This window comes from Rhinopithecus roxellana, chromosome 11 (assembly GCF_007565055.1).
Source record: "Rhinopithecus roxellana isolate Shanxi Qingling chromosome 11, ASM756505v1, whole genome shotgun sequence".
NCBI lineage: Eukaryota > Metazoa > Chordata > Mammalia > Primates > Cercopithecidae > Rhinopithecus > Rhinopithecus roxellana.
Genome location: NC_044559.1, coordinates 25,714,777 through 25,742,280, shown reverse-complemented (window position 1 = coordinate 25,742,280; position 27,504 = coordinate 25,714,777). Strand labels below are relative to the sequence as shown.

The following is a 27,504-nucleotide window of genomic DNA, read 5'->3' as shown; positions in this document are numbered from 1 at the left end:
AACTCCTGACCTCGTGATCCGCCCGTCTCGGCCTCCCAAAGTGCTGGGATTACAGGCTTGAGCCACCGCGCCCGGCCGCATCATGCTATTTTACATACACTGTTTTCAAAAGATTTTTGAAATTTTGGATAATTAGATGTATTTGCAATTTTGAAATTAATTTGACAATAACATGTAATGGCTTTTGGATATTTTACATTAGTGTGCCTTTTTAAATGTACAAAATATTTCAAAAGACTGAGTAGAACAAATTAATAGTATACTTTTAGATGCTAATATTTGCTCTATATGGAGCTGGTATTCAGGAGAATGTGACCAGTCAATGGTGTCTTTGATGTCCTGCTCCACCACAGCCCAGCAAGGCCACTGCTGATACTGGGCACACAGGAGGTCAAGGCCTGGCTCTCAGCCTTGAAACAATGTGGGAAGTTTCCTTTTATGCACAAGACGTATTTTCCAAGCAGAGTCCTGCTCAACTCTCTTCTTCTAACCTCTCCCGTATCTGACTTCTAATTATTTATCCTGGATGGGTGCCCTCCCACCTCCCTAATCATGACCCCACAGGGATGCTGCATCCCTAGGTTGCTGGAGCTCCAATTTGCGATGATGGAGGGAGGCCATAGATTGTTGGTCATCCTCTCAGTATGGCTCGTGTTCAGGTTCTATGCTGTGTGGTTTCTTCCTTCTGAAAGAACTAAAGACAGACTAACCGATAAATACTGGTCACTTGCTCCTCCTCTAGAGGCTGCAAACTCCATCCACTCTCACCTCAAAAATATCTATAAAATATTTATCCACTCTGCCCCAAACTTATAGGCAAATCAATTTTTGGCCCTAATGAAGTAGATGGAAAAGAAACAACTGTGTAGAAAGGAGTAGGGAAAGAATCTTTAAGGAAAACATTCAATTACTTCAAGATAAAATTTATTTTCTTTGCTTTCTGGACTATGGATGTATCTAGCTAACTAGAGTTGCCAAGCAGAAGGGATTTAACCAGAGGCCATGTGTCCACCAGCATAGAGACATCCTCTGCATCACCATCCACACGCAGGGCCTTCTGCTAGATGTCGTGCAACACCCTCTATGCTAATATTCATCTAAAAATGGATAATCAGGGTGGTCCACAAGACTGAAAAGAGAAATGATGGTACATAATATAGATGAAATGACTATTAAAAAGCTGGTAGCAAAGTGCTTTCTATGACGCTGCCATTAGTGTGAAGTTTATTTTCAACTTGTAGAATCTGTCTTTCATGAACATGACTTTATAATGTGTTTTTTTTTTTCCCCAAAATAAGAGCATTTTCAACTTATATTCCCTTGCCTGGAATTTATCACACAAACTACACAGGGTCAGTTGTTCAAACATAGTCTTCCATATCTGTCAACAGAGCAAAGAGAGATTCTGACCTTTTCTATTTCAAATTCTCAATGAAAGCAGCAACTCATCCTGCATTGTTTTGAATAGAAATAAGCCAGCTATATGTTCATCACTAAGATTTGAGGGTTAAATGTTCTTGGTAGCAATCACATATCCTTTAAAGTATTCATTACTGACTAGCTACTTACCATATGGAAAATAGTTTCTTTGATTCAGACATGTAAACTGTCATATGTGATATGGGGCTCCATATCCAAAACTCTACAATATGCTAAGGGCAATCTTTAGGTGGAAATAACACAAAATAGAATGAATAAATGATTAATATTGAATAATTGGTGAGAATTACTGATGTTTGCCACTCTTCATTTCCTTTTCATGATTTCCTATTTTACTATTTTCCTCTAAACTAATAAAAATGTAAACAATGATATTTAAAAACGTTGAGTTTTTACGACGTGCTGCTGTGTTTATCCTTTTTAATACATTATCTCCTATTACCTGTTAACATCTCCACTGCAAGCAGTGACATAACTTGTTTTTTCCCCATCACGTGAGTGCCTTTCTGTGAATCCTAGAACCTTGGAGCATGTAGAAAGAGTAAGATCTTTTGTCAGCTATATATTATCCCCAAAGATGGGACTTTCCAACTCTTCCCTTTTTTTTTTTTTAAATGATGGAATCTTGCTCTGTTGCCCAGGCTGGAGTGCAGTGGCACAATTTCGACTCACTGCAACCTCTGCCTCCCAGGTTCAAGGGATTCTCCTGCCTCAGCCTCCTGAGTAACTGGATTTACAGGTGTATGCCACCACGTATGGCTAACTTTTGTATTTTTAGTAGAGACAGGGTTTCTCCATTTTGGCCAGGCTGGTCTGAAACTTCTGACCTCAAGTGATCCACCTGCCTTTGCCTCCCAGAGTGTTGGGATTACAGGCATGAGCCACTGAGCCTGGCTCTTCCCTTGACTTTTAATCTCTCTTCTCTAAAACTTCTTTATAGTCTGCATTTAGATTTCCATATTGCAAAAAACATCAAAGCCAAGAGTTCTAACGCCCACTAAGGGCAAACTTTCTGGAGGCAAAATGCAGTGTTTGGGTCATGAGCAAAGGTCTAAAGAGAAGGAAGAAAGAAATTTGAAATGGGTAAAGATACTGAATTGACAAGATCTAGTGAGCAATTACACATGGAAGAGATGAATTTCTGGCATGGACACCAGTGTTGTTGGAAATGTTTTTCTGATAAGGAATTGGGCAGATTTGGAAGAAAAAGCTGTAAGTACGGATTTGGAAAAACATGCAATCAAGCCATGTGAGCAATATCCAATTTGTCCACTAGGCCATAGCAGAAATGCCAGGCCAACATGAAAGGTGCAGATTCAGCAATAATATTGGCTGCTCTGGAAATTTTCAGGGAGTCAGGAGAGCAGAGGCACAGGTTGACCCATGCTGACCCTGGGCCCGCTCACCCTGTCAGAGAACAGAGCTCTGGAGTGAATCCAGAAGGAGAGTTCCAGAGTTCCTGTCTCACCTCTGACTCACATTGGCCTGTCTCCCTGGTATTGAGGTAACTTTTAACACCCATCTGACATTCCTCCTCAGAAATAAACTTGGCAACCCATTTTCCAAAGTTACTTACAAATCCATGACAACATATCGAAAATTTCTATTTAGGCCATCTAGAACTTTCATATCCTCTGAAGTCAACTGGAATTCAAAAACCTATCAAAGAAGTAGAAAATTTTTATTGGTAGATTGCATAATTGTCAACTTGGAATAGCCAAGTATATCAGAGCAGGGTGTAGAGGCAATATGTAAAATATTTGATGAGTTTCCAAAAGTTATGAAAGATCATCTCTAAACTCTCAAGTGATTAAAGAATATCAGGTAAAATATAAATCCATTCCTAGAATGGATATATTGAAACTGCACAAAACTGCAGACAAAGAAGATCTCAACAGAAACTGGAGATGGAATGAAGTTGACCTGGTGTGCGCATGATTGGTTCATGTACTTAGAAGATTTAGAAGAATCTAGAGGGAAAATTTTGAAACTTATAATTTAGACAGTTTGGTGGCGATACAGTTTGGATATTTGTCCCTTCCTAATCTCATGTTAAAAACGTGATTCAACTATGATGGAAGTGGGTCCTGGTGGGAGGTGTTTGTGCCATGGGGGCATCCTTCATGAATGGCTGGGTGCCCTCCCCATGGTAATGAGTGTTCACTGCATTAGGTCATATGAAATCTGGTTTAAAAAGGAGCCTGACATTTTCTTTTTTTCCTCTTCATCTCTTGCTATTTGATGTGCTTCCTCCTCTGTCACCTTCTTCCATGAGTAAATGCTTCCCGAGACCTCACCAAAACCAAAATGGTGCCATGATTTTTGTACACTCTGCAAAATGGTGAGCCAAATAAACCACCTTCTGGCATATTTTATCTGGCCTCAGGTATTTCTCTATAGCAGTGCACAATGGACTAATATGGAAAATTGTTACCAGGAGTGGGACATTGCTAAAAATGTCTGAAAATGTGGTAGTGCCTTTAGAACTGGGTAATTAGCACAGTTTGGAAGTATCAGGAGGGTTCAGAAGAAAATGGGAAGATAAGGGATAGTTTGGAACTTGTTAGGCATTGGTTAAATGGTTCTGACCAAAATGCTGATAAAAATATGGGCAATGAAGTCTAGGCTAATGAGGTCTAAGAACAACATCAGAAACTTATTAAAAACTGGAAGAAAGATCACCCTTGATATCCCTTAGGAAAGAACTTGGCTGCATTGTGTCCATTCCAGGACTTTGTGGAAGTCTGAACTTAGTGATGATTTAAGGGTATCTGGTGGAAGAAATCTCTAAGCAGGAAGACATTCAAGAGATAGTGTGACTGCTTCTAACAGCCTATGATCAGGTATGGGAGCAAAGGAATGACCTAATGTTGGAATTTAAAGCTTCCTGAAGCCTCTCCAGAATCTGGTGCTATGCTTTTTGTACAGCCTGTAAATTGTGAGCCAAATATAGCTCTTTTCTGTATAAATTGCCCAGCATCAAGTATTTTTTTTATAGCAGCACAAAACGGACTAATACAGATGGATATTGTTGGATTTCTATATTTGTCCCCATGACAAAAACACCTCCCACCAGATCCCACTTCCATCATTGATGATAACATTTTTTTTTTAAGTTCTAGGGTACATGTGCACAACGTGCAGTTTTGTTACATAAGTATACATGTGCCATATTGGTGTGCTGCACCCATTAACTCGTCATTTACATTAGGTATATCTCCTAATGCTATCCCTCCCTCTTCCCCCTCCCCACAATAGGCCCCGGTGTGTGATGTTCCCCTTCCTGTGTCCAAGTGATCTCATTGTTCAGTTCACACCTATGAGTGAGAACATGTGGTGTTTGAGAATGATGGTTTCCAGCTGCATCCATGTCCCTACAAAGGGCACAAACTAACCTTTTTTGCATTTTAAAATGAGATTAGAAGGAGACAAATAGCCAAACTGTATCATCATCAAACTATCTAAATCATAAGTTTCAAAGTTGTTCTCTAGATTCTTAATCTTATAAGTACATGAACCAATCATGTACACACAAGGTTGACTTGATTTCATCTCTAGTATCTGTTGAGATCCTCTTTGTAGAGTTGTACAGTTTCACATCAGATATAGAAATGCTGAAATCCAAATATATTCATCTGATTTCCATCTTCAATGAACAGGTATAATGTGAAAATTGTTTTCAACAAGATTCAAGACAGTAATTGTCCAAATCCTAACAACATCATGCTCAAAGAAAACAGGTAGTTGCTTGAAGAGGATCTCAGCATTCAAATTGGAAAGAATTTAAATATCAAAAGATGTCACTAATTGCTAGCATAATACTAAATTACTAAATTTTATTGGAATACTCTAATACAGAGAATAAGAGGAAAAGAGAATAAAAGTCATCAATTTAACAATTGAATCTAGGTAAGAAGCATTCATTGTATTAGAATATTTGCATAGATTAGAAAATTCTCAAGTTATCCAAAGACTATTAAAATTATAAGTTTTCTATGAATAAATCTAGGAAAACATACACAAATGCCTTAAGAATGCTATGTAACATAATTTAGACAGTACAGGAAAGTTAACTCTGAAAGAAGGGAAATGTCAGAAGTACTTATGGACACTTGATGACAGGATGAAAAATCAACATAGGTGAGCAAATATGGACTTTTCAATAATTCTTAGTGGGACATTTTAGTATCAAGTGAAAATTATATGTACATTTGCACCCTGATTTCACATATTAAAAATCAAATGATCCCAATTTATAAAAGTACATTAATACTTCTATAGGATATTAATAGAATATAGTATATTACTCTGTATTACTATATAATATTTTACTACATAATATGGTAACATATTGTCATGTTTCCAATATAGGAAAAGTCACGATATTAGCAACTACAAGACAATGTCATAAAGAATTTGACTACATTAAGAGTAGAAACTTTTGGCCGGGAGCGGTGGCTCAAGCCTGTAATCCCAGCACTTTGGTAGGCTGAGACGGGCGGATTACGAGTCAGGAGATCGAGACCATCCTGGCTAAGATGGTGAAACCCCGTCTCTACTAAAAATACAAAAAAAAAAAAAAAATAGCCAGGCGAGGTGGCGGGCGCCTGTAGTCCCAGCTGCTCCGGAGGCTGAGGAAGGAGAATGGTGTAAACTCGGGAAGTGGAGCTTGCAGTGAGCTGAGATCCGACCACTGCACTCCAGCCCGGGTGACAGAGCAAGACTCCATCTCAAAAAAAAAAAAAAAAGTAGAAACTTTTGTTAAAACTACCATAAAGATAATCAAAACACGGGTACATTTTGGGAGAGGCTATTTCAACAATACATCTGAAACTCTAAAGAATATCCAGAATACGAATTCTAGATTAATTCTGCAGAGCTGCCTCATTGCCCTGCACACACGTGAGACAGCCCAGCCAGGAACAGAAGGACTAGACTGAGTTCAGGTGGAGCTCAGGCTAAATTATAAACCATGAAATTGTCAGTTAAATAAATGGTTTTGTATTAAACCTCTATGTTTGAGAGGTTTTCTTTTTTATAATTTTACTTAGTATAATGTTTTTCTACACATAAAAAAAGACATGCAACCTAAGAAAAATACCCAAAGACTTCAACAGGCACTCAAAAAACAATTCTAAGAGAATGAATACATGAAATTTATACAGAATAAACGAGGACATGAGGAAAAAATCTGCAATGATTTGAAGACTAGAGAACACCTAACCCAACTCATTTCAGAAAATGAAGAAAAGGTGATGGCCCTAGCAGAGGGATACAGAGTAAGTTGTCAACTTTATGCCAAAATTCCTGGTTTTGGTCCCATCCTGATTCTCTCCACCCATGCTGCCCCTCCTATAGTAGAATAGAAAACCCTTATGATGCACACAAAGCATTTGTGCATAGGAAATGCCCAGGAGATGGACTTAGTCCAAGGGTGTCCTGAGAAGCTTACAAGAAGCACACACGTGAAGGACACCATGCAGGAGCCCGGACGCCCACTCAAATCCTCACCTGGACATTTTCTCTGATCCGCTGCTCATTGTAGCTCTTGGCCAGGACCACAACCCCACGCTGCAGCTGGTAGCACAGGGCAATCAGGGCTGGTTATCGTTTGTGTTTCTTTGCTAAGGCGCAAAGAACTGGGTCCTCCAAAAGAGCTGGGGAGTTCTGGTCCACCCTGGAAGGAAAGTCAGAAATGCTGAAGTCTTGAGGCTGGATTCAGTTTGGTAGGAGGCTCCCTAAACAGACTAAGGGGTTCATTCTGCACCAGAGCCTCTCAAGTGAGGCCCTTGAACAATAGCATCACCTGGGATCTCATCAGAAATGCAAATTCTCCCCATACCCTGATTCACTGAGAGTGAACTCCAGGAGACTGAGTAGGCTATAATTAAACTTCTTCATCAAAATGGCATTTTAGGTAAACTTCCTGTTGCTTTTATTACCATAGTTTATGTCGTTGGGTTCCCAGAGCACTGTGGGCAACCAGGACAATGTCTTTGGACTTGCAGAAATCCAGCAGTTTGCTCTGGTTGAGGTAAGGATGACATTCCACCTGTAGATGATCAAGATAGAAAAGCATCAGATAATTCAAAACATATGTTAATATAAAGAGTAAAATAAGCTGAACAAAGTATAACATTAAATTTGAACTGAGACTATTACTGTCAAGTAATGATCTTTTTAATAAAAATACATTTTCTATTGCTGTCCTAAAAGTATACATAGAAATGTGATTTCTGAGCATAAGCAACTCTATGAACCAGAGTCAGTTTCTAACAACCTTTGACCACTAGAATTGCACATGGCCAATTCCAGACTTGGGATAGGTTAAGATTCTGAACTTTGAACATCAAATGGTGCCAGAATGTAAGAATTTCTTTGACTTATGAGGTCAAGTTTAAAAAAGTACTGTTATAGGAATCTCAGTAATATTTGTGTATATTTGAGCATCAAAAACCAATAATGAATAAAATGAATAACAAATTATAGGAAAACAATCCATGTCTTCATAGTGTTGAGTGGTTAAAAGAGTGATCAAAAGTATTTGCCTTCACCAATGGTGATTGGTATGTCTTGGCTCTGTCCCCACCCAAATCTCATTTTGTAGCTCTCATAATTCCCACGTTGTGGAAGGGGCCCGGGGGTGATAATTGAATCATGGGAGTGGGTCTTTTCTGTGTTGTTCTCATGATAGTGAATAAGTCTCCCAAGGTCTGATTTTAAAAATGGGTTTCCCTGCACAAGCTGTCACTTTGCCTGCTACCATCCATGTAACATATGACTTGCTCCTCTTTGCCTTCTGCCATGATTGTGAGGTGTCCCCAGCCATGTGAAGCTGTAAGTCCATTAAACCCCCCTTTTCTCCCCACTCTTGAGTATGTCTTTATCAGCAGCATGCAAACGAACCAATATGGTAACCTCCTACCAGTAGAGTGGGGCGTTGCTGAAAGACACCTGAAAATGTGGAAGTGACTTTGGAACTGGGTAACATGCAGAGGTTGTAACAGTTTGGAGTGCTCAGGAGAAGACAGAAAAATGTAAGAAGATTTGGAACTTTCTAGAGACTTGTTGAATATCTTTGACAAAAATGCTGATAGTGATATGAACAATAATGTCCAGGCTGAGGTGGTCTCAGATGGAGATGAGAAACTTGTTGGGAACTGGAGCAAAGGTGACTCTTGTTATGTTGTAGCAGAGACTGGTGGCATTTTGTCCCTGCCCTAGAGGCTTGTGGAACTTTGGATTTGAGAGAGATGATTTAGGATATCTGGTCAAAGAAATTTCTAAGCAAAGCATTCAAGAAATGACTTGGGTGCTGTTAAAAGCATCCAGTTTTAAAAGGGAAACAACATAAAAGTTCAGAAAATTTGCAGTCTGGTGATGTAGTAAAAATTAAAAACCCATTTTCTGAGAAGAAATTCAAGCCAGCTGCAGAAATTTGCATAAGTAGTAAGGAGCCAAATGTGAATCACCAAGACAATGGGGAAAATGTCTCCAAGGCATGTCAGACACCTTTGTGGCAGCCCTTCTCATTGCAGGCCAGAGGTGGAGGCCTAGGAGGAAAAAATGGTTTCATGCGCTGGGCCCAGGGTCACCATTCTGTGTGCAGTCTAGGGACATGGTGCCCTGCATCCCAATCACTCCTGCTGTGACTAAAAGGGGCCAATGGTACAGCTCAGGCTGTGGATGCACAGGGTGCAAGTCCCAAGCCTTTGGCAGCTTCTATGTGGTGTTGAGCCTATGGGTGCACAGTAGTTAAGAATTGAGGCATGGGGCCAGGTGTGGTGGCTCACGCCTTTAATCCCAGCACTCTGGGAGGCTGAGGCAGGCAGATCACAAGGTCAGGAGTTTGAGACCAGCCTGACCAAGATGGTGAAACCCCATCTCTACAAAAGATGCAAAAATTAGCCAGGCGTGGTGGTATGTGCCTGTAATCCCAGCTACTCAGGAGGCTGAGGCAGAAGAATCACTTGAACCTGGGAGGTGGAGGTTGCAGTGAGTTGAGATTGTGCCATTTGCACTCCAGCCTGGGCAACAACAGCACTCTGTCTCAAAAAAAAAAAAAAAAAAAAAAAAAAATTGAGGTTTGGGAACCTCCACCTAGATTTCAGATTTCAGAGGATGTATAGAAATGCCTGGATGTCCAGGCAGAAGTTTACCACTAGGCCCATGCTCTCATGGTGAACTTCTGCTAGGGCAGTGCTCTGGGGTCAGAGCCCCCACACAGAGTCCCTGCTGGGGCACCACCTGATGGAGCTGTGAGAAAAGGGCCACCATCCCCCAGACCCTAGAATGGTAGATCCACTGACAGCTTGCACTGTGCACCTGGAAAAGCTGCAGACACTCAATGCCAGCCCATGAAAGCAGCCAGAAGGGAGGCTGTACCCTAGGAACCACCTCTTACATCAGCATGGATGTAAATGGAGTTCCATTGACTCCTGGATGTGAAACATGGAGTCAAAGGAGATCATTTTGAAGCTTTAAAATTTGACTGCCCTGCTGGATTTCAGACTTGCATGGGTCCTGTAGCCCTTTTATTTTCGCCAATTTCTCCCACATGGAACAGCTGTATTTACCCAATGCCTGTACCCCCATTGTATCTTGGAAGTAACTAACTTGCTTTTGAGTTTACAGGCTCATAGGTGGAAGGGACTTGCCTTGTCTCAGATGAGACTTTGGACTGTGGACTTTCGATCTAATGCTGAAATGAGTTAAGACTTTAGAAAACTGCTGGGAATGCCTGACTGGTTTTGAATTGTGAGGACATGAGATTTGGGACGGGCTAGGGGTGGCATGATACGGTTTGGCTGTGTCCCCACCCAAATCTCATCTTGTAGCTCCCATAATTCCCATGTGTTGTGGGAGATAATTAAATCATTGGGGCAGGTCTTTCCCGTGATGATCTTGAGATAGTGAATAAGTCTCATGGGATCTGATGGTTTTATAAGGAGGAGATTTCCTGCACAAGTTCTTTCTTTGCCTGCCGCCATCTGTGTAAGATGTGACTTGTTCCTCCTTGTCTTCTGCCATGATTGTGAGACCTCCCCAGCCATATGGAACTTTAAGTCCATTAAACCTCTTTTTCTTCCCAGTCTTGGATATGTCTTTATCAGTAGCATGACAATGGACTAATACAGTGATCATGACAGTAACTTTTTTCCAGGACATGAATAACTAAAGGGAAAGAGTTAAGCTTTTAGCATATCCAAGAGGAGTAATTGTTTTTTTTCTTGACTTAGTGAAAAAAATTTTTTCATAATAAAATGTAAAGTAAGAATAGTAAACTTGTAGTTAAAATTGAAAGTAATTACTTTAAAGCCCTCAGGAAAGAACAAATACAATAATAATGCAATACAAAAATTTAAAACACCATTGATGTATACTCAATCATTATGTGAAAATTTGCTGTGGAATATAACTTTCCCTTTTGATTATTTTCCCCCAGCAGATTACTAGTAATTGCAAAGGAGAGAACACGTGCCTCTGGAAATTAGATCTGGTTTCCACTTGTTTAACCAAGTGATCAAAATTAGCATCACTAATTGTGGGACAATCTGCCATTTCATGCTGCCTCCTGTGGTATAATTTCAGGGATACAGCAAGGTAGAGGCAGTTTCTCACCATAAATGTTGAACTTCTATGATATAAAGTATCCAAGTATAACTGCCAATCTACAGAAACTTACCTTCAAAAACTTGGAACAAGTTAACTGATCCAAGTACAACAAACTGAAAGTCACAACTGGATTTTTTTTTGTTTTCATGATATATCTTTTCTTTACTCTTTAACATTTCTCATTATTTTATAATTCTCTCTGTAGAGGTCATACACATCTTTTATTTGGTATAATTTCAGGTACTTAATCTTATTATATGGTATCTTTAAATTTTTTCATCTTCTATTTATGGTTAAAATAGAGGTATAAGAGACATTGCAATCAAACAATGGGAAATCCAAATACTGACTGGATAATCAATGATATGAGGGCATTATTGTTATTTCCTTACATATAATAATTACACTGTTACTGGGAGAATATCTTCATTCCTATGCCATGCTTTGAAAGGGCTGCAGAGGTGAATTGTGATCATTAGAATATATTTTGAAGAGATTCAACAAATACTACATGTACTGATGCAGATCTACTCATATATACCTATATATTTGCCAGGTTGGCAAAGTGTCAACAATTTTGGATGTAGATGGTAACATGTAGATGTCCTGTATTATCCCTTCAAATTTGTCTAAAATTGGAAAATTGTCATAATAAAACAATTGAGTAAAACTAATATTAAAACCACATTAATTCCTTCACTTTTTAATTGGAAATCAAGATTTTATATTATATTACCAAATACATAAATTTTAAATACTACATGTTTCAACTGTAGACCTGTACTCATTGACTCTAAGTAGTAAGAGTAAGTTAGAGAACAGAACTGTATGCAGAATAGATGCTTCTCAACAGTTGATTTGATGACAGAAAGCAAAGAGGTGCATCAAAATAAGATGTGGGCAGTCACAAGGTCGACTCAACGTTCTGCTAAATTTTCCTCAGTGTTGATTTCATCCACCACAACTAGTTATCTCCATAAATAGTTAACTCTCTTTTTTTTTCACTCTTTAAAGTTTTATTTCAACAACTTTGGGTCCAATTTCCACAGTTGTGTTCTGGTTAATTTAGTATACTTGCTTGACTTCCCAAAATGATAGTACTGAAATATTTGTGGGCTAGGGAGAAGAGACCACGTGAAGCATCACTGCATTTACTCAGCTTCCACAAAGCCACAGAGTTGGGCATCTGATTGTTCAATGAAACGAAGCTTTGATAGCACGCAGGAGGGCATACAGGAAAACCAGGCTGTAGACAGTCTTGCATTTGTCAAAATCAGACCAGAGGAAATCTATTCCACATATATAGAAAAGGTATCGTATTCATCTTTTTATATTACTGCAATATTTTTCTTTTCATTATCACATCATGGAGTTTCTCAAATCCTTTATTTCATGTCCTATGATTGCACAGGTAGGCTGCAAATGCCAAGGAGTTGATGAGCTCAGTTCAACCATTGCTAACAATTTCTCAATTTCTGAGAGAGACAAGTTCTTCGTTTCTTAGCACCCGTAAGTACAGGGACATCTTTATTTTCTTATACCCTATTTTATAAAGTTCAATTTTGACTTCTTCCATTTTTCAACATCAACAGAGTCCACAGCAAACACAATGCCATCTGTGCATCTTGCATATGGCTTTCTACAGTGTTCCTCATTTCTCTCGACCACCTACATCTCAGGAGTGAAAAGTGACTGTTTTAGAATTTTCTAAGGTTACCTTCATTTTTCAGTGTTAAATCCTTTGGTGGGTATGGTATTTACAAATTTATTGAATAGCAGCCTGTATAAGACAGTTCTTCCAGCACAGTCCAAACACGAAATAACAATGTGGAATGACTGAAATGAAGGGCAGAATGGATACTATGGTAGTTTAGTCAGTTAGTGCATTCCCCTATTTCCAGCTGCAAATAAGTGTTCCAAAATGAAAGCCTTTCTTTTTTTGTGCTTTAGAACTTTTCTTCCTAGGTGGTCCAGCTATAGGACTCCCGTTTTGGGTCTGGGTCTAAATGGGGCAACATTAGCAGGCTTTTCTACACGAGGCAAGGGTGGGGGTTAGCACGCCACGTCCTGTCAGCTTATCTCTCAAGCAGCTCTCATAAACAGGTAACTTCCTCTCCCTAACCTGGATGACTTTCACTGTTTCCAGTTAGTTCTTAGTACCTGCTCAAGAACTATGAAAACAGAGATGCCAATAAAAAGCATTCAGACATCTAAACTTTATTTAAACCCGTAGTACCTATCTTCTCTTATTCTCACTCTCTCCTGATTTATTATTGCTCATCCCATGCTTTTATGGCCTTTATAATTATACACATTATACTCCAAATCATCTTTACCAATCCACTCTCTGGTGGTCTTTTCAAACCTGAGAGATAAGTGCACCTTCTCCCTGAGTTCTGATTAACTACTTCAGTCCTCCTTGATGAAATTTACCTCCTCCAAAAATAGTATACAGAATTCAGCATGAAGGGCTCTGTACCTTTTTCACTAAGACTTCTCCAAGGAGAGGTACGATTAAGGGTCTTCCATGTTCTTCTAGACAGAGGCTTTGCTTTCTAGAATCTTCTATTTCACAAATGTAAGTGGAACAAAACAAATGGAAGCCAGGCAGTAGGACAGGAAGATGGGTATTGAAAAGAGAAAGGAGAGGAGCCTGAGGGCCCTCACCTGGTTGCAGATGGGCTTGTACTTGAGTCCTGGCTTGTTGAGGATCATCTCCAGCTGCCTGCGGTTGAAGTTTGACACCCCGATGGACTTGGCCAATCCTGCATCCTTACACTTCTCCATGGCCTGGGAAGGGGTTGTGAGGAATTATTTGTGCAGTTGGCTGCAGATTATGATAAATGCAAGACAGAACTGTTAAAGCAACAACTGTTAAGATATGACAATGAAAATAGCAGTGATTCTCAAGAGAATTACAACAGATAACAGAAAAGGATAGTGACAGCAAGAAGAATTTGGGTATCCTCTTTAGGAAGCTGGAGAGAAAAATACACATGGAGGGGGAGGAATACCTGTCTTCCTTGTCCCCAATTTATCGCCTTCATTTCCCACTATTCTATTTCAGTCATGTGTTCTTCCCTACCACTGAGGAAAACTTCCTTTGTCAAGCTCCTTAATTTCTAGTTCCAGTGGTGCATATTCCATTGGTTGCACATGAAAGCTGGGAAACAGGTTTACCTCTTGTCTTCCTTTTCTGTACTCTGTCCTCCTAGCACTTACCTCCCATATGGCACAGAGATCCACTGTGTCGAATATTACTTTTCCATTTTCATCTGTTGGTAGTAGCGTCTCACCTGGCTGAAGTAGAAGCAGTCATTTTAATGTCACAATTTAATTTCTCCACCCATAGGCCTGTTCCCATGTACATTTTAGGATAATACACCAGGTGCTGCAATGTTCTAGAAAGTGGTGTGGGCAAAGTGTCTCACGTACGGAGTTTTAAGGCATGTCTTTAGGAGACAGGCTTCCTTTAATCTCCTACTTCCATTATATATATAAACATTTTACAGGTTTTAATGGGGTTTCACAGTTGACTTTTGTTACTTTGATCTGCTCCTATAATTTTCTCTGGGGAAATGCCACTCTTTGACTCAAAAAGTCCTTGATATCCAGCAATAAGGGATTGTATTCTTGATCCAGGTGATACAATAAGAGTTCCTTATCCCCCTGAAGATTTGATAGTACATGAGCAGGATCATAAACCAAACATGGTCTCAAATGGAAGTTCTTTTCAATATGTATTTGAAAGTTGTAAGACCCCTGGAGGCTCTCTTATGTTAATCACCATGAGCCTTGAGCTGCCTCAAAGCTATCATTGCCAACAATGAAAAAGGCTGGGACAAAAATCCAGAAAACCTCTTGGAGTTCATAGATAATTATGGAGAAAAGGTCACATTTTTAGAGTCTAGGTCAGATCTTTATTCATGGCAGTGACTACCCATTTGCATCATGCAATAAGCTCTTTTTAAAATAAACTAGCCTGAGTTTTTCCCTATAAATCTTCTTCCATGTCACAATACCTACATCCTCCTAAGAAGCTTAATTCTGCCATCAATGTAAAGGATTGTCATGCTGGCAACAGAAGAGAAAAGTTTGATCTCAAAAACTGCCAACATTGAGAGCCACTGGAAAATGAATAAGATAAAGGTCAACACAGTCCAGTTGAAGTTTTTTTCAGCGAGCTTTCCAAGGCTGGTTGGACCAACTCTGGTTGGTGGAAAGTGCACCAAAGCTGCAGGGTAAAAGTAAAGAATTGTGTTGAATAGAAACATGACCCAGTTTTATTAGTTTGCCCCACCTAATATTTAGACATTTTTTCCCACTCGTTCAAAACTGATGACTGCTAGCAAAAAAATATTCACATTCTTGTTGTATTTTCTTTTGATATGATCTATCCACGTAAATTCTACTATCTATTGCAAATATAGTTAGTACAATTGCTAAACAATGGAATTAAAATTTTCAATAGGTAAAAATTGATATCAATAATGATGCTCATTATCTGAATGATAGAATTTATAAAACACTTCAATTGTCTAATTTTCTCATCCATTGAACCCAATGGACAATAGTTATTCCTGTTGCTTAGAAACTAAAGAAAACAATGTTCTTAACATGTTGACATTTGTGGAACTCCATTCAACATACTTATATGTTATTTAATACATATAGGGCTCCCTTATTTTGTACTCTCCCCCCTCACACACACTCTGATGAAAGGGACAATTGAGATTCAGAATAATAAGATATTAATGAAAGCCATCCAGGACCTAAGAAAAACTATAATATGATTATAGTTCTCTATGATTTTATAGCCTGATCTGAGATTTTTTTCCCCAAGATTGTGGATCAGAGGCAGTGTTAGCATGTCCCTCCCACTTGGAAGAACCAGCATAATGTGTAGATATTCACACTGTGAACTATTTTCCAAGAAGCAATGCAGAAACTTAATAGAAAAACTGAAAGAATTCACAGACCCTTTGAAAGAAGTGGCAGGCTGCAGCACACACTGTAAGACAGATGAAAAACTAAGTGCCCAGAGTGTAAGAAGAGGAGAAACTGCCTCCAGAATACCCTTTCCTACCAGGGACTCTGAAAATGTAGGCCATGGGGCCTAACTGATTGAGGGAGAGGTGAGAAGTAAAGTAGAAGCACCAGTGGGAAATGCCACAAAGGCATTCCCAATCTCCAGCATGGACAGAAGGAGGCCATTTCTTATTTTATCTCACAGAGGACCCTCAGTGAAGTCAGCCAACTAGTTCAGGCAGGGGTCGCAGATTGAAAGAAGCTCCCAACTGAATTTCATGTTATTATTTTGAGTGGGGATGAACTCCTTTGGTTAGAACTCTGGGGGCAAGCAAGAAGTGTGCTGCAGACACAAATGCAGAAGTCTTGTGCCCGGCCTTGCAGTTGGATGAGGAGGGGCATAGCTTGAAAGCCACAGTTGCTATCTCTACAGGAAAACTTTTGTCCCAGGGCACTTGAGCACAGGCGTCTTAGAACTTAGTCCAGTGCTCCTAGCACCTGCACTCAGCAGCCTGGGCAACAAAGCACTGTAGAACTGAGATCTGCCTTGCCAACTGTGTGGGATCTCAGTGAGGCTTACTGCCACCTGCTACTTCCCACTCCCTGTGTGAATGCTTCTGCGCAACAAAGGCAGTTATACTCCCTTCTGCAACATTACCCTATTGGCCTGAGAACCATGTCCTTGCCCCTCAGAGCAGCTGCAGCTAGCACCACTCCAGGAGAGTCAGAATGCAGACCTGCCTAACCCTGACCCAACCTGATTGTGCCCCTCCCACTCACCCTGGTAGCTTAACACAAAGAATGTAAACTTTTGGGAACTCTATGACCCTGCCCATCACCTGAGAAACAAGAATACCTCCCTAGGGAAACATAAGGCAAGCTCAAATCTCACAGCTGGTGCTCTTGTGCAAGAGCTGGAGGCCAACACAGTTCATTACAGCATCCCTAGGTAGAATAACATTGCACCCAGGAAGAAAACTTGTTTGTAATCTCAGCTGACCCCGTTGCCTGCATCTATCTTACTAAGAAGTCCTGAGTCTGTCCCTGAGACATGTTCACTATTATTATATCCAGCATTTGAGAAAGCCAACCCAAAATGGCTATCTACAACCAAGGAATCTCACAGAGTCTATGTCACTTCCCTGACACCATCATGAGAACTGGTGCTGGTACCCACTGCTGGGAGACATGAAGACAGGTCACATCACAGGATCCCTTTCCAATATTCCCCAGCACTAGCCCAGAGAGGGGCAACCCCATTGGGTCGCTAGACCCAGAAGAGCAATAGCAATCTATCACTGTAGTCTGGCTCTGAGGATCTTCTACTCGTAATGGAAAGAGCATCACATCAGGACAGAAATATCCAGATACCAGGACTTGAGTTCCAGATCTTTACATTGGTGGCAAGTTTCTTTCAGCAGACACAATTTCAGTGCTAGATTCAGTAGGAAAAGTCTAAACCTCTACCACCAACAGTCAAGTGGCCTTGGTGCTCATGAAGGGTCTTGGAGAAGGGGTCTCCTTTCCCCCTTTTCCATCAATGCAGACATAGCTACGGCTTCTCCTAAAGAAGCTCTGCATGGGTACACCCATACACAGCTTTCCTGGAACACTTCAGAATGACTGTGTCCCCACAGGAAGAGCACTCCCCAGGTTCAGGCTTGCATGAGAGGCAGTCACAATTTCTCCCTACTTGGAACGTCAACATTTCTACAGATGAAAAGAGGTACCTGTCTGATCTCAAGATTCAGAACACTGGGACAAGAGTGAGACTGGGAAGTGCATAGCTTTTCTGTCAATCTGGCACGGGAGCTGAGGTAGTTTCCATCCTTAGCATTGATAAAAGAGGTGAATCCAATTGTAAAGCTCTCCCAACCACATTGGGTACTTCATTTATCCACCTGCTTTAGCTACAAATGGTTCCTATCCAGAGATACCACCTCTACTGGCCTGCGGTGGTATCCCTGGGTAGGGGATACTCAATAAATAAACTCAATAAATAGTGGGAAAAAATTGAAGAAATATAAAAGTACATACAACAGGAGTATAAGATAAGCTTCAAGAGACTGCTGCCATTCCAATCCCATAGGAGACAGTGAACTTGCCCACACACTGAGTATATAGCTACTACAACCAACACCTGAGGAAGCCATGACACAAAGACTATAACCAAGGAACTCATATAAGTCTTCATACCTAATAGCACTAAGAACCCAATTAGGTTATTACAAACTATAAATATTAAAGTCAGATCCTTAAAAGGGAAAAAAAAAACAGGGAAATCAAAAATGAATTCAAGAATAATTAGAAGAAATAATATAGCAAAATGAGAGGACATCAGAAAAGTAATTATGGTAACATGACAAGTTTTTGTCAACACCAAACCGTGGGGTCACCCAAATCACCCCAAAAAGATCACACTAGCTCCCCAGCAATGAATCCAAACTAAGATAAAATATTCGAAATACCAGATAATGAATTCAGAAGATTCATTATTAAGCTACTCAAGGAGATATCACAGAAAGGTGAAAACCTAAAAAATTAAAAAAAATTCAGGATATAAATAAAAAATTTTCCAGGGAGATAAATATCACAAAGAAAAACCAATCAGAACTTTTGGAAATGCAGTGGAAAGTTTCAACAATAGACTAGAACAAGTAAAGGAAAGAATTTCAGAGCTCAAAGACAAGGCTTTTGAATTAACCCAATCAGACAATGATAAAGAAGAAAATCAGGCTGGATGGGTGGCTCACACCTGTAATCCCAGCACTTTGGGAGGCTGAGTTGGGTGAATCACTTGAGGTCAGCAGTTCAAGATCAGCCTGGCCAACATGGTGAAACCCAGTCTCTACTAAAAATACAAAAATTAGCCCAGCATGGTGGCATGTGCCTACAATTCCAGCTACTCAGGAGCCTGAGGCAGGAGAATCGCTTTAACCTGGGAGGTGGAGGTTGCAGCAGTGAGCCAAGATCACGCACCTGCACTCCAGCAGCCTGGGCAACAAAGCAAGACTCTCGTCAAAGAAAAAAAAATGAACAAATTAAGAAATATGAGATTATGTAAAACAGCCAAACAAGAATAACTGATGTTCCTGAGGGAGAAAAGATGTCTAAAAGTTTGGAAAACTTACCTGAGAGAATAATTGAGAAAAACTTTCCTGTCCTGGCTAGAGATTTAGATATCCAAATAGAAGAAGCTCAAAGAACTCCTTGGAAATTCATTGCAAAAATATTACCACCAAGTCACATAGTCATGAGTCTATCTAAAGTCAACATGAAGGAAATAATTCTAAGAGATGTGAGAAAAAAGCATCAGGTAACACAAAAATCTATCAAACTAACAGAACTTCTAAGCAGAAAACTTAAAAACGAGAAGGGATTGAGGTCCTATCTTTAGCCTTCTTAAACAAAATAAATGTCAGAAATTTTGTGTCCAGCAAAACTACGTTTCATGAATGAAGGAGAAATAAAGTCATTTTTAGAAAAACAAATGATGAAGGAATTTGACATTATCAAACCAGTTCTACAAAGCATGCTGTAAGGAGTTCTAAATCTTCAGACAAAAGATTGTTATTCACCACAATGGAACCTCCTGAAAGCATAAAACTCATGAATCCTATAAAACAATAACACAACAGCAACCAAAAGTATTTGGGTAACAACTGAACTGGTGAAAAGAACAGTACCTCACATCTCCGTAATAACATTGAACATAAATGGCCTAAATGCTCCACTTAGAAGATACAGAATGGCGGAATGGATAATAAATTACAAACCAAATACCTGCTGTATTCAAGAGACTCACCTCACACATAAAGATTTGGATAAACTCAAGTTTAAAAGGTGGAAAAAGATTCTTTGCAAATGGAAACCAAAAGTATACAGGAGTTGCTACTCTTATATCAGACAAAACAGACTTTAAAACAACAGCAGTAAGAAAGACAATCATTATATAATGAGAAAAGAACCAATCTAGCAAGAACATATTACAATCTTAAATTTATATGCACCTAACACTGGAGCTCCCAGATTTGTGAAACTATTACCAGCAGACTTAAGAAATGGATAGCAACACAATACAATAGTGAGGGACTCAATACTCCATTGTACAGCACTGGTCAGATCATTGAGGCAGAAAGTAAATAGGAAACAATGGATTCAACATACTCTAGAAAAACGTTTACTAAACAGATGTTTACAGAACATTCTACCCACCAACTGCAGAACATACATTCTTCTTATCAGCACATGGAACATTCTGCAAGATAGACCATATGATAGGCCACAAAACAAGTGTCAATAAACTTGAGAAAATCCAAATTATATCAAGTATCTCTTAGAACACAGTGTAATAAAACTAGAAATTGACTCTGAAAGGAACCCTCAAAACTATACAAATACATGGAAATCTGCTCTTGAATGATTTTGGGTTAACAATAAAATCAAAATGGCAATTCAGTAATTTTTTGAAATAAATGATAATAGTGACACAAGTTATGAAAACCTCTGGAATACAGCAAAAGCAGAGCTAAGAGGCAAGTTCATATCATTAAATGCCTACATCAAAAAGTCTGAAAGAGCACAAATTGACTAAAGATGTACTAGAGAAACAGGAACTAACTAAACCCAAAGATATTAGAAGAAATAATATTAGAGCAGAACTAAATGAAATTGAAACAGGCCGGGCGCAGTGGCTCAAGCCTGTAATCCCAGCACTTTGGGAGGCCGAGACGGGTGGATCACGAGGTCAGGAAATCGAAACCATCCTGGCTAACACGGTGAAACCTCGTCTCTACTAAAAAAAAAAAAAAAAAAAAAAAAATACAAAAAACTAGCCAGGCGAGGTGGCGGCGCCTGTAGTCCCAGCTACTCGGGAGGCTGAGGCAGGAGAATGGCGGGAACCTGGGAGGCGGAGCTTGCAGTGAGCCGAGATCTGGCCACTGCACTCCAGCCTGGGCGACAGAGCCAGACTCCGTCTCAAAAAAAAAAAAAAAAAAAAAAAAAAACAAAAAAAAAATTGAAACAAAACACCCCCAACAAAAGATCAATGAAAGATAAAGCTGGTTCTTTGAAAAGAGGAACAAACTTGCTAGACCATTAGTGAGATTAACCAAGAAGAGAGAAGATCCAAATAAGCTCAATTAGAAGTGAAACTGGACACATTACAAATGTATCACAGAAATACAAAAAATCATTCAAGACAACTAAGAACACCTTTATGTGCACAAATTATAAAATCTAGAGTAAATTGATAAACTGCTGGAACCATATAACCCTCTTAGATTAGATCAGGAAGAAATAGAAACCCAGAACAGACCAATAACAAGCAGCAACAATGAATCAGTAATAAAAAATTGCCAACAAAAAAAGCCAAGGATCAGATGGGTTCATAGCTGAATTCTACTTGACATCCAAAAAGAAATTGGTACAAATCCTACTGAAAATATTCAAAAAGATAGAGGGAACTCTGCCTAAATTATTCTATGAAGCCAGTATCACCCTAAAATCAAGACCAGGAAAGGACAAAACAAAAATAGAAAACTATAGATCAATATCCCTGACGAACATAGATTTTTAAAATCTATAGATCAATATCCCTGACGAACATAGATTTTTAAAATCCTCTAGAAAATACTAGCTAACCAAATGCATCAGAACATCAAAAAGATAATATATCGTGATCAAGTGGGTTCTATCCCAAGGCACAGGGATGGTATAACATAGGCAAGTCAATAAATATAACAGAGAACTGAAAAACCACATGGTTATCTCAATAGATGCACAAAAAAAAAAAAAAAAAGCAATTGTTAAATCCGCTATCCCTTTATGATAAAAACCTGCAACAAACTAGACGTAAAAGGGACTTGCCTGATAAAAACTATATATGACAAACCCACAGCCAACATCATACTGAATGGAGAAAAGTTTAAAACATTCCCCTGAGAACTGGAACAAGACAAGGATGCCCAATTTTACCACTTCTATTAATATTTAACTTAATACTGGAGGTCCTAGCCAGAGAAATCAGGAAAGAAAAAGTAATAAAGGGAATTGAAATTTGAATAGAGGAAATTAAAGTATTGCTGTTTGCCAGTAATATAATCATATACCTACAAAACCTTAAAGACTCATCCAAAAGTCTCCTAGATTTGATAAACAAATTCAGTAAAGTCAGGTTACAAAATCAATGTACAGAAATCAGTAGCACCGCCATAAACCAACAACAACCATGCTGAGAGTCAAATTAAGAAATCAAGCCCTTTACAACAGCTGTAAATAAAATAAAATCCCTAGGAATATACTTAACCAAAGAGATGAAACGTCCCTATAAGAAAAACAATAAAAACACTGCTAAAAGAAATGATACATAAAACAAACAAATGGAAAAACATTTGCATGCTTATGGATAGAAAGAATCAATATTCTGAAAATGGCCATATTCTAAGTTCATATGGAACCACAAAAGAGCCACAATAACCAAAGCAATACTAAGCAAAAAGAAGAAATCTGGAGGCAGTACATTACCAGACTTTGAATTATACTACAAGGTTGTAGTTAGGAAATGAGCATAGTATTAATATAAAAATAGGCATTTAGATAAATGAAACAAAATAGAGAACCCAGAAATGAAGTCAAATACTGACCTTTGTTGATAAAGCAAACAAAAGCACAAATTGGGGAACAGACCCTATTCAATAAATGGTGCTGGCATAACTGGTAAGCCACATGTAGAAGAATGAAACTGGATACCATCTCTCCTTATATACAAATCAACTCAAGATGGATCAAAAACTTAAGTCTAAAACCTGAAACCATAAAAATTCTAGAAGACAGCATTGCAAAAACTCTTCCTTACATTGGCCTCAACAAAGAACTTATCTTTAAGACCCGCAAAAGCAAATGCACAAACAAAACTAAATAAACGGGACCTAATTAAACTAAAAATGATTCTGCACAGCAAAAGAAGTAATCGTGAGAGTAAAGAGACAACCTACAGAATGAGAGAAAAATTTTGCAAACTATGCTTCCAGCAAAGGACTATTATCCAGAATCTACAAGGAACTCAAGTCAGCAAGATAAAAACAAATAATCCCATGAAAAAATGGGCAAATAACATGAATACACATTTCTCAAAAGTAGATATACAGTCAACAAAATATGAAAAAAGGTTCAACATTACTAATATGGGAAGTGCAAATTAAAACCACAGTGAGAGACCACCTTACTCCTACAAGAATGGTTATAATTAAAAAGTCAAAAAAAAAAAAAAAAACAAGTTGGCATGAACGCAGTGAAGAGAGAACACTTTTACACTGCTGGTGGGAATTGTAAATGAGTAAAATGTCTATGGAAAATAGTATAGAGATTCCTCTGAGAACTCAAAAGTAGATCTACCATTTGATCCATCAATCCCCACTACTGGCATCTACCAAAAAGAAAAGAAGCTTACATGAGAAAGACACATGCAGACACGTGTATAGCAATGCAATTCACAATTGCAAAAATATAAAACCAACCTAAGTGTCCATTGACCAATGCATGAATAATGAAAATGTGTTATATATACATCATAGAATGGTGTGTATGTAAAAAGGATTGAAATAATGTCTTTTGTGGCAACTTGGATGGAGCTTAAGGCCATTATTCTAAGTAATTCAGGAATGGAAACCAAACACCGTACATTCTCACTTATAAGTGGGAACTAAGCTATAAGGATATAAGGATGTAAAGACATACAGATGATATAATGGACTTTCGGGACTCAGTGTTGGGGGATGTTGGGAGTAAGGTGAGGGATAAAAGCCTACATATTGAGTACAATGTCCACTGATCACCTGATGGGCTCCCTTAAATCTCAGAATCATCACTATAGAATTTATTCATGTAACCAAAATCCACTTGTATCACCAAAAGCCATTGAAATTAAAAAATGAATGCATAAAAATATTTTACAGATCTGAGCTGTGGCTCAAAAAAATAAAGTGATTTTCACGTAACAAATTTGAACACAACAATCATGAGAAAGACATCATCGTTTGCCACATTTTAGTTTTAATACCTGAATATGTGTCAATAAATTGGAACCAATAAGCACAATTCACCCACAGCTACAGATCCAGTTACAGAATTGTCATCTCTACACTATCACGTTAAATACATGTGCATGCATGCTCATCATAGGCACAGTACCTTTGAAGTGTAGAATATGTCTTTTCACACTGCCATCTGCAATCTTGCTTCGGATGGCCAGTCCAACCTGCTCCTCCGTTATTATATAAATGAGCAGAATCAGTATGGCAGAAACCAACTTCTATTGCTAATTTTGTAACCTCCACAAGTCTATTCCTAGGAACCCAGAGGAGCAATGAAAAGTAGTATTTGGTGATGAATGTGCTCAACAGGTAGTTCAGGCACAAACAATGACCTTCACAAAAATCACATTATTCTTGCATCTTGGGTTAGTTCTATATATGTGGTGATAAATCCATCCCAATTTGCTTTAGTCTTTCGTGCTTAGTAATAAATGTTGGGTATCCCTGGACCTCTTCAATCCCAGGTCATTCCTGGTTGATCACTAGCATGGTGTTTCCCAAGAACAAACTCAGATTCAGTCATTTGTTGGACAAATTAACAGGACTCAAATTATAGTTACAAATAGTCTTTATTATTACTATTTTTTGAGACAGAGTCTCACTCTGTCACCCAGCCTGGAGTACAGTAGCACAATCTCAGCCGGCTGAAAACTCTGCCCCTCCCCCACTTCATCTCAGGCTGAAACAATCCTCTCACCTCCGTCTCCCCAGATAGCTAGGACCACAGATGGGCACCATGATGCCGGTTAAATTTTTGTATTTTTGGTAGCTATGGGGTTTCGCTATATTGCCCAGGCTCAGTCTTCTGAACTCAAGGGATTCACCTGCTTCCACCACCTCCCAAAGTGCTGGGATTACAGGCGTGAGCCACTGCAGGAAGCCTCCTAATTGTTTTTAATATAGTGAAATTAACACGTGGAAGAAGGCACAGGGAAGGAGCTACAGGAAGAATACACTGCAAGTTCCTATGATACCCTCTCAGTGATGTTGCATAAAGCATACCGACTTCCTCCAGCATCACGTTTTGACAACATAGGGGAAAGGTTGTCTACAGGGGATGCTGTTTGGACACTCAATTCCCAAGATTTTAACTGGGTACTGATTACATTGACCCAGTCTGTACACCACATACAAAACTCCCAGTCTTATAAAGAAAGCAGGTATGTAGAAACCCCATACATTGTACAAGTAGTTAATTATAGACAGCACCCTTATTAGTTAGGAAATGGTGAGAAATTCTGAGATACCAGCCAGGCTCCAACTTTGAAAATAGGTACATCTACGGGTGGCCGTCTATTGTGTTGACTCCTTTCTACAAAGCCATTAGCCATTCTGTATGCATGACAGAACTAAATATGAGGAGTAAAGACATACACTCCAAGGATGTAGATTTATACATAAGAAATTAACTGCAACCTGTAAAAGATTAGTAAAGTATGCTTTAGTCTTAAAAAATAAGGATAACTTTAGGAGACATAATTTCAGTGAAATTTAAAATTATAGACTTATCTATCAAATTTGGATAAATATTTGAAAGGTACATTTTCTAAACAATAAAGCCATAAATAGAACAATTTTCTATTTTAATATGAGTATTTCAGGAGTTTTTCTATTTCCAATGATATTAAAAGGAACTAGAGGCGAGGTCTCACTGCCTTCACCTGATACCAGCTCTGATCTTCTCCTTGCTATGCAGGCACTCAAGGTTTACCAAGGCTAAAGTTTCCATGTTGTGCTTTTCCTTACTTCCCCTTCATGCCAATTTTCATTACAAAGTGAACCTCTAGTGTTGATGTCTTCAAATGTTTCTCTGTAAATTCTTACAATGTAAAGTTGAGAAAAGTGAGACAAATTTTTATGTGACTAGTCCTTATTCACACACTTAGTAGCCTTGGAATACATGTTTTCTTCCAGTATAGAAATAGTTCAGTCTAGAAAATAAAGTCTCCATTTTGCCTACTTTCATGTCAGGGGAACCACCCATACCATTTTGATACAAATCTGATGCATATTAACATGGATCAAAAATTTTAAATTTCTCTTGTGAGGTTCTAGTTTTTTCTTACAATCGTTATTTTTCCTTTCAGATAATTTTCCTAGAGGTGAAAGTTGTACATGGGAAATTGTATTAAGTCCAAGACCAGTATTATTACTCTGTCATGCTCAAGGCCACACAGCAGCTCAGCAATACTCTCCCCAAGAATTTTCATACACCCCATCTCCAGACACTGTTACCACAAAGATTTTGTTTGATCATGTATGCTTGGAAGAATAAACAATTTCTTCAATTATAGAAAGAAATAGAGAAACCATTCCACTGCAGTCAATCTCCTACAAAAGGAAATGCCAGGCAGTGTTCTTCACTGTTGAGTTTTAAATATTCTGCAAAGCTGGGAACACCCATAAACAGAAGAAAAAAAAACAGTGCACAAAATAAAAGCAGTACATGACCATATGATCAGACCTCAATGCAGAACAGATTGACAGCCTTTTCTCATTGAACTTGGAATAGCTCTAGCCTATTAAAACAGACCAGGTGAATCATGCAGAGTAACACAGGAACACAAAGTTAAACCCAGGTCATCTTCTACTTATTCCAGCTTTGCTCTTTTAAATGCTCAACACTGAAAATATGATTATGTTACCTCTGGAGGTACATAGGTGCCAAATCCTAATACAGGCATGAAATGACCATCATTTAGCTCCACACGCTGATATTTGGTGATCCATTGAATGTCACCCTTTCGTTAAGCACTGTTTCCTTCTTCAACATCCAGCATTTATATTCACAGGTTATATAAACAACGGGCAGGCAATGCTACACTCCCCACTGTCTGGGGCTGACCAATGGCATGTAGGAAGAAGCAAGTGATGGTGTATTACACAGGCTATGAAGAAAATTGAATCCAGTCCACTTGGCTTTTATCAAAGAGAATTCTTAAGTACATTTTTATATAGTCAGAATAAAATTATTAATTTTTTGCTAAAGTAAAATTTTCCATCTGGAATCTATCTATCTGGCAATTTATTATCTATCTATAATCTATCAGCTGTCTTATCTATCTTATAAATTCCTCCAACAGATTTATAGAATGATTATCATATGTTAGACTATAAAACACTTCTAGCAGCAAGTCTCATTTTTGTTCATGCCATGATGTTTCATCTTTATGTCATATAAATGATCAACCATTTAACATCTTTCTGCCACATGACACTATTTAAAGGAGGGACTAGTAAGCATTTTTTAACAGGTGACAATAAAAAAATTAAACATTAAAACCAAATGAAAATTTCTCCTTTTACCTTTCCATCAGCAAATATTTTT

General features: G+C 38.7%; 2 pseudogenes; both read right to left on the bottom strand.

The window, feature by feature from the left end:
- Positions 1-989: 989 nt before the first annotated feature.
- LOC115900396 lies at positions 990-26,893 on the bottom strand (annotated as a pseudogene).
- On the bottom strand, positions 12,389-13,257 carry LOC115900404 (annotated as a pseudogene).
- Positions 26,894-27,504: the final 611 nt, after the last annotated feature.